This window comes from Oncorhynchus keta, unplaced genomic scaffold (assembly GCF_023373465.1).
Source record: "Oncorhynchus keta strain PuntledgeMale-10-30-2019 unplaced genomic scaffold, Oket_V2 Un_contig_6108_pilon_pilon, whole genome shotgun sequence".
Classification (NCBI taxonomy): domain Eukaryota; kingdom Metazoa; phylum Chordata; class Actinopteri; order Salmoniformes; family Salmonidae; genus Oncorhynchus; species Oncorhynchus keta.
The window spans coordinates 1-8,436 of record NW_026288681.1 but is presented as its reverse complement, the minus strand read 5'-3'; the positions used below and the strand labels follow the sequence as shown (position 1 = coordinate 8,436).

General features: G+C 42.7%; 1 long non-coding RNA gene across 1 annotated transcript; it reads right to left on the bottom strand.

Moving 5' to 3' along the window:
* Positions 1 to 36: 36 nt before the first annotated feature.
* Positions 37 to 5,255, bottom strand: LOC127925697 (uncharacterized). The gene is made up of 4 exons (XR_008121961.1): positions 4,918 to 5,255; positions 3,250 to 3,679; positions 1,608 to 1,822; positions 37 to 154 (listed from the first exon to the last, which is right to left on the bottom strand). It is a non-coding gene; the product is annotated as an uncharacterized LOC127925697 (long non-coding RNA).
* Positions 5,256 to 8,436: the final 3,181 nt, after the last annotated feature.

The following is an 8,436-nucleotide window of genomic DNA, read 5'->3' as shown; positions in this document are numbered from 1 at the left end:
TACAGACTACAGTCTACTAGTCCACCTATACCATAACATACAGGCTACAGTCTACTAGTCAACATAACCTATACCATAACATACAGACTACAGTCTACTAGTCAACATAACCTATACCATAACATACAGGCTACAGTCTACTAGTCAACATAACCTATACCATAACATACAGGCTACAGTCTACTAGTCAACATAACATATACCATAACATACAGGCTACAGTCTACTAGTCAACATAACCTATACCATAACACAGGCTCAGTCTACTAGTAACATAACCTATATAACATACAGGCTACAGTCTACTAGTCAACATAACCTATACCATAACATACAGGCTACAGTCTGCTAGTCAGCACCAACCTATGCCATAACATAACCTATACCATAACATACAGGCTACGGTTCACTAGTCAACATAACCCTATACCATAACATACAGGCTACATCTACTAGTCAACATAACCTATACCATAACATACAGGCTACAGTCTACTAGTCAACATAACCTATACCATAACATACAGGCTACAGTCTACTAGTCAACATAACCTATACCATAACATACAGGCTACAGTCTGCTAGTCAACATAACCTATACCATAACATACAGGCTACAGTCTACTAGTCAACATAACCTATACCATAACATACAGGCTACAGTCTACTAGTCAACATAACCTATACCATAACATACAGGCTACAGTCTACTAGTCAACATAACCTATACCATAACATACAGGCTACAGTCTACTAGTCAACATAACCTATACCATAACATACAGGCTACAGTCTACTAGTCAACATAACCTATACCATAACATACAGGCTACAGTCTACTAGTCAACATAACCTATACCATAACATACAGGCTGATCTGCTAGTCAACATAACCTATACCATAACATACAGGCTACAGTCTACTAGTCAACATAACCTATACCATAACATACAGGCTACAGTCTACTAGTCAACATAACCTATACCATAACATACAGGCTACAGTCTACTAGTCAACATAACCTATACCATAACATACAGGCTACAGTCTACTAGTCAACATAACCTATACCATAACATACAGGCTACAGTCTACTAGTCAACATAACCTATACCATAACATACAGGCTACAGTCTACTAGTCAACATAACCTATACCATAACATACAGGCTACAGTCTGGTCAACATAACCTATACCATAACATAACAGTCTACTAGTCAACATAACCTATATAACATACAGGCTACAGTCTATAGTCAACATAACCTATACCATAACATACAGGCTACAGTCTACTAGTCAACATAACCTATACCATAACATACAGGCTACAGTCTACTAGTCAACATAACCTATACCATAACATACAGACTACAGGCTACAGTCTACTAGTCAACATAACCTATACCATAACATACAGGCTACTACTAGTCTACTAGTCAACATAACCTATACCATAACATACAGGCTACAGTCTACTAGTCAACATAACCTATACCATAACATACAGGCTACAGTCTACTAGTCAACATAACCTATACCACAGTACTAGTCAACATAACCTATACCATAACATACAGGCTACAGTCTACTAGTCAACATAACCTATACCATAACATACAGGCTACAGTCTACTAGTCAACATAACCTATACCATAACATACAGGCTACAGTCTACTAGTCAACATAACCTATACCATAACATACAGGCTACAGTCTACTAGTCAACATAACCTATACCATAACATACAGGCTACAGTCTACTAGTCAACATAACCTATACCATAACATACAGACTACAGTCTACTAGTCAACATAACCTATACCATAACATACAGGCTACAGTCTACTGGCTCAACATAACCTATACCATAACATACAGACTACGGTCTGGACTACGTTCTCAACAACATCACCTATACCATAACATACAGGCTGGTCTACACTTGTCATCTCCGTAGTCTCCCTGCCTGTGCCATTAAACATAACCTACTGTTCCTTCCCACTCATAACCTATACAGGCTACAGGCTACTAGTCAACATAACCTATACCATAACATACAGGCTACAGTCTACCACTAGTCAACATAACCTATACCACGACAACATACAGGCTACAGTCTACTAGGGTCAACCCGGTTGTCATAAGGTGTATGCACCAATTTGTGAAGTCGCCTGGACCTAAATGAAATGTAGTCAACATAACCTATCCATTGTGTCCATAACATACAGGCTACAGTCTACTAGTCAACATAACCTATACCATAACATACAGGCTACAGTCTACTAGTCAACATAACCTATACCATAACATTGACAGGCTACAGTCTACTAGTCAACATAACCTATACCATAACATACAGGCTACAGTCTACTAGTCCCCAACCTATAAAGTAAGACTACAGTTACTAGTAATCCTATTCTCACCATAATGCAGAGTGGTCTGCTGGTCCACATAAGGCTACAGTCTACTAGTCAACATAACCTATACCATAACATACAGGCTACAGTCTACTAGTCAACATAACCTATACCATAACATACAGGCTACAGTCTACTAGTCAACATAACCTATACCATAACATACAGGCTACAGTCTACTAGTCAACATAACCTATACCATAACATACAGGCTACAGTCTACTAGTCAACATAACCTATACCATAACATACAGGCTACAGTCTACTAGTCAACATAACCTATACCATAACATACAGGCTACAGTCTACTAGTCAACATAAACCTATACCATAACAATACAGGCTACAGTCTGACTAGTCAAGCATAACCTATACCATAACATACAGGCTACAGTCTGCTAGTCAACATAACCTATACCATAACATACAGGCTACAGTCTACTAGTCAACATAACCTATACCATAACATACAGGCTACAGTCTACTAGTCAACATAACCTATACCATAACATACAGGCTACAGTCTACTAGTCAACATAACCTATACCATAACATACAGGCTACAGTCTACTAGTCAACATAACCTATCAAACATACAGGCTACAGTCTACTAGTCAGCATAACCTATACCATAACATACAGGCTACAGTCTACTAGTCAACATAACCTATACCATAACATACAGGCTACAGTCTACTAGTCAACATATACCATAACATACAGGCTACAGTCTACTAGTCACATACCATAACATACAGGCTACAGTCTACTAGTCAACATAACCTATACCATAACATACAGGCTACAGTCTACTAGTCAACATAACCTATACCATAACATACAGGCTACAGTCTACTAGTCAACATAACCTATACCATAACATACAGGCTACAGTCTACTAGTCAACATAACCTATACCATAACATACAGACTACAGTCTACTAGTCAACATAACCTATACCATAACATACAGGCTACAGTCTACTAGTCAACATAACCTATACCATAACATACAGACTACAGTCTACTAGTCAACATAACCTATACCATAACATACAGGCTACAGTCTACTAGTCAACATAACCTATACCATAACATACAGGCTACAGTCTACTAGTCAACATAACCTATACCATAACATACAGGCTACAGTCTACTAGTCAACATAACCTATACCATAACATACAGGCTACAGTCTACTAGTCAACATAACCTATACCATAACATACAGGCTACAGTCTACTAGTCAATATAACCTATACCATAACATACAGGCTACAGTCTACTAGTCAACATAACCTATACCATAACATACAGACTACAGTCTACTAGTCAACATAACCTATACCATAACATACAGGCTACAGTCTACTAGTCAACATAACCTATACCATAACATACAGGCTACAGTCTACTAGTCAACATAACCTATACCATAACATACAGGCTACAGTCTACTAGTCAACATAACCCATAACATTTACACATACAGGCTTTGCAGTCTACTAGTCAACATAACCTATACCATGCAACATACCTTATGACTACCAGTGGAACACTAGCCATCAACATAAAGTCTTGTTGGGCTATACCATAACATACAGGCTACAGTGTCTCCGGACTAGACTCAAGCATAACCTATACCATAACATACAGGCTACAGTCTACTAGTCAACATAACCTATACCATAACATACAGGCTACAGTCTACTAGTCAACATAACCTATACCATAACATACAGGCTACAGTCTACTAGTCAACATAACCTATACCATAACATACGGGCTACAGTCTGCTAGTCAACATAACCTATACCATAACATACAGGCTACAGTCTACTACAGGCTACAGTCTACTGAGTAACAACATAACCTACTAGTCAACATAACCTATACCATAACATACAGGCTACAGTCTGCTAGTCAACATAACCTATATACCATAACATACAGGCTACAGTCTACTAGTCAACATAACCTATACCATAACATACAGGCTACAGTCTACTAGTCAACATAACCTATACCATAACATACAGGCTACAGTCTACTAGTCAACATAACCTATACCATAACATACAGGCTACAGTCTACTAGTCAGCATAACCTATACCATAACATACAGGCTACAGTCTACTAGTCAACATAACCTATACCATAACATACAGGCTACAGTCTACTAGTCAACATAACCTATACCATAACATACAGGCTACAGTCTACTAGTCAACATAACCTATACCATAACATACAGGCTACAGTCTACTAGTCAACATAACCTATACCATAACATACAGGCTACAGTCTACTAGTCAACATAACCTATACCATAACATACAGGCTACAGTCTACTAGTCAACATAACCTATACCATAACATACAGGCTACAGTCTACTAGTCAACATAACCTATACCATAACATACAGGCTACAGTCGACTAGTCAACATAACCTATACCATAACATACAGGCTACAGTCTACTAGTCAACATAACCTATACCATAACATACAGACTACAGTCTACTAGTCAACATAACCTATACCATAACATACAGGCTACAGTCTACTAGTCAACATAACCTATACCATAACATACAGGCTACAGTCTACTAGTCAACATAACCTATACCATAACATACAGACTACAGTCTACTAGTCAACATAACCTATACCATAACATACAGGCTACAGTCTACTAGTCAACATAACCTATACCATAACATACAGGCTACAGTCTACTAGTCAACATAACCTATACCATAACATACAGGCTACAGTCTACTAGTCAACATAACCTATACCATAACATACAGGCTACAGTCTACTAGTCAACATAACCACTTTTTAAAACTGGGTTGGAGCGAGCGGTCGCATTCGCACTTCGCTCCACAGGTTGTATAACTTTTTCATTACATTTCATTATAGTACAACGGTTGATTTGTCTAATCTTAGCAATTTCTTCTTAGCTAGCTACATAGCCGTCCTTGTATCAGAGATAATTGCATAATTATCGTTTTTCGTCGCCCTAACGTAGCCTTCACTGCTATTCGCCCAGGAGCTAGCAAACGCTAGCTATTCGCCCCACAGATTAGCATCACTGTAGTGCTATTCACTCAACTGAACGACTTGATTAGTTTAGTGTTAGCTAGCTACATAGCTGTCTTTGTTTCAAGATAATTGTGTAGTTTAGAGTGTGTAGTCTTGGAGTGATTATCTTAATTCACTGAGGTTCGCTAGCCAGCTATTTGTCGTCCTTAACGTAGGAGACTCTGCTAGCTAGCCAACAGCTAACAGCTAGCCAACGTCTACTGAATAGTATTCAACAACCCGGTCAGGTAGTATCACATTTTCATTTCATTTCATTACAGTACAACGGTTTGATTTGTTTGATCGTAGCTAGCTACATAGCTAGCTACATAGCCGTCTTTGTTTCAAAGATAATTGTGTAGTCTAGAGCGATTTCCTAGGTTAGCTAGCCAGCTATTGTCGTTCTTTTAGCATGGCGTAACGTAAACAACACTGCTAGCTGGCCAGCTGGCCCCGAATAGTAGCACTGTAGAAACTATTACACTCAGCGGAACGACTTGATTAGTGTAGTGTCAACAACGCAGCTACTGCCAGCTAGCCTACATCAGCAGTACTGTATCATTTTAATCATTTTAGTCAATAAGATTCTTGCTACGTAAGCTTAACTTTCTGAACATTCGAGACGTGTAGTCCACTTGTCATTCAATCTCCTTGCATTAGCGTAGCCTCTTCTGTAGCCTGTCAACTATGTGTCTGTCTATCCCTGTTCTCTCCTCTCTGCACAGACCATACAAACGCTCCCACACCGCGTGGCCGCGGCCACCTAATCTGGTGGTCCCAGCGCGTCGACCCACGTGGAGTTCCAGGTCTCCGGTAGCCTCTGGAACTGCCGATCTGCGGCCAACAAGGCAGAGTTCATCTCAGCCTATGCCTCCCTCCAGTCCCTTGACTTCTTGGCACTGACGGAAACATGGATCACCACAGATAACACTGCTACTCCTACTGCTCTCTCCTCGTCCGCCCACGTGTTCTCGCACACCCGAGGCTTCTGGTCAGCGGGGTGGTGGCACCGGGATCCTCATCTCTCCCAAGTGGTCTTTCTCTCTTTCTCCCCTTACCCATCTGTCTATCGCCTCCTTTGAATTCCATGCTGTCACAGTTACCAGCCCTTTCAAGCTTAACATCCTTATCATTTATCGCCCTCCAGGTTCCCTTGGAGAGTTCATCAATGAGCTTGATGCCTTGATAAGCTCCTTTCCTGAGGACGGCTCACCTCTCACAGTTCTGGGCGACTTTAACCTCCCCGTCTACCTTTGACTCATTCCTCTCTGCCTCCTTCTTTCCACTCCTCTCCTCTTTTGACCTCACCCTCTCACCTTCCCCCTACTCACAAGGCAGGCAATACGCTTGACCTCATCTTTACTAGATGCTGTTCTTCCACTAACCTCATTGCAACTCCCCTCCAAGTCTCCGACCACTACCTTGTATCCTTTTCCCTCTCGCTCTCATCCAACACTTCCCACACTGCCCCTACTCGGATGGTATCGCGCCGTCCCAACCTTCGCTCTCTCTCCCCAGCCTACTCTCTCCTCTTCCATCCTATCATCTCTTCCCTCTGCTCAAACTTTCTCCAACCTATCTCCTGATTCTGCCTCCTCAACCCTCCTCTCCTCCCTTTCTGCATCCTTTGACTCTCTATGTCCCCTATCCTCCAGGCCGGCTCGGTCCTCCCCTCCCGCTCCGTGGCTCGACGACTCATTGCGAGCTCACAGAACAGGAGCTCCGGGCAGCCGGCGGAAATGGAGGAAAACTCGCCTCCCCTGCGGACCTGGCATCCTTTCACTCCCTCCTCTCTACATTTTCCTCCTCTGTCTCTGCTGCTAAAGCCACTTTCTACCATTCTAAATTCCAAGCATCTGCCTCTAACCCTAGGAAGCTCTTTGCCACCTTCTCCTCCCTCCTGAATCCTCCCCCTCCTCCTCTCTGCAGATGACTTCGTCAACCATTTTGAAAAGAAGGTCGACGACATCCGATCCTCGTTTGCTAAGTCAAACGACACCGCTGGTTCTGCTCACACTGCCCTACCCTATGCTCTGACCTCTTTCTCCCCTCTCTCCAGATGAAATCTCGCGTCTTGTGAATGGCCGGCCGCCCAACAACCTGCCCGCTTGACCCTATCCCCTCCTCTCTTCTCCAGACCATTTCCGGAGACCTTCTCCCTTACCTCACCTCGCTCATCAACTCATCCCTGACCGCTGGCTACGTCCCTCCCGTCTTCAAGAGAGCGAGAGTTGCACCCCTTCTGAAAAAACCTACACTCGATCCCTCCGATGTCAACAACTACAGACCAGTATCCCTTCTCTCTTTTCTCTCCAAAACTCTTGAGCGTGCCGTCCTTGGCCAGCTCTCCCGCTATCTCTCTCAGAATGACCTTCTTGATCCAAATCAGTCAGGTTTCAAGACTAGTCATTCAACTGAGACTGCTCTTCTCTGTATCACGGAGCGCTCCGCACTGCCGCTTGGATTGCGTCCTGCCTGACAGGTCGCTCCTACCAGGTGGCGTGGCGAGAATCTGTCTCCTCACCACACGCTCTCACCACTGGTGTCCCCCAGGGCTCTGTTCTAGGCCCTCTCTTATTCTCGCTATACACCAAGTCACTTGGCTCTGTCATAACCTCACATGGTCTCTCCTATCATTGCTATGCAGACGACACACAATTAATCTTCTCCTTTCCCCCTTCTGATGACCAGGTGGCGAATCGCATCTCTGCATGTCTGGCAGACATATCAGTGTGGATGACGGATCACCACCTCAAGCTGAACCTCAGCAAGACGGAGCTCCTCTTCCTCCGGGAAGGACTGCCCGTTCCATGATCTCGCCTCTTACGGTTGACAACTCCATTGTGTCCTCCTCCCAGAGCGCTAAGAACCTTGGCGTGATCCTGGAACACCCTGACGTTCTCAGCTAACATCAGGCGGTGTCCCG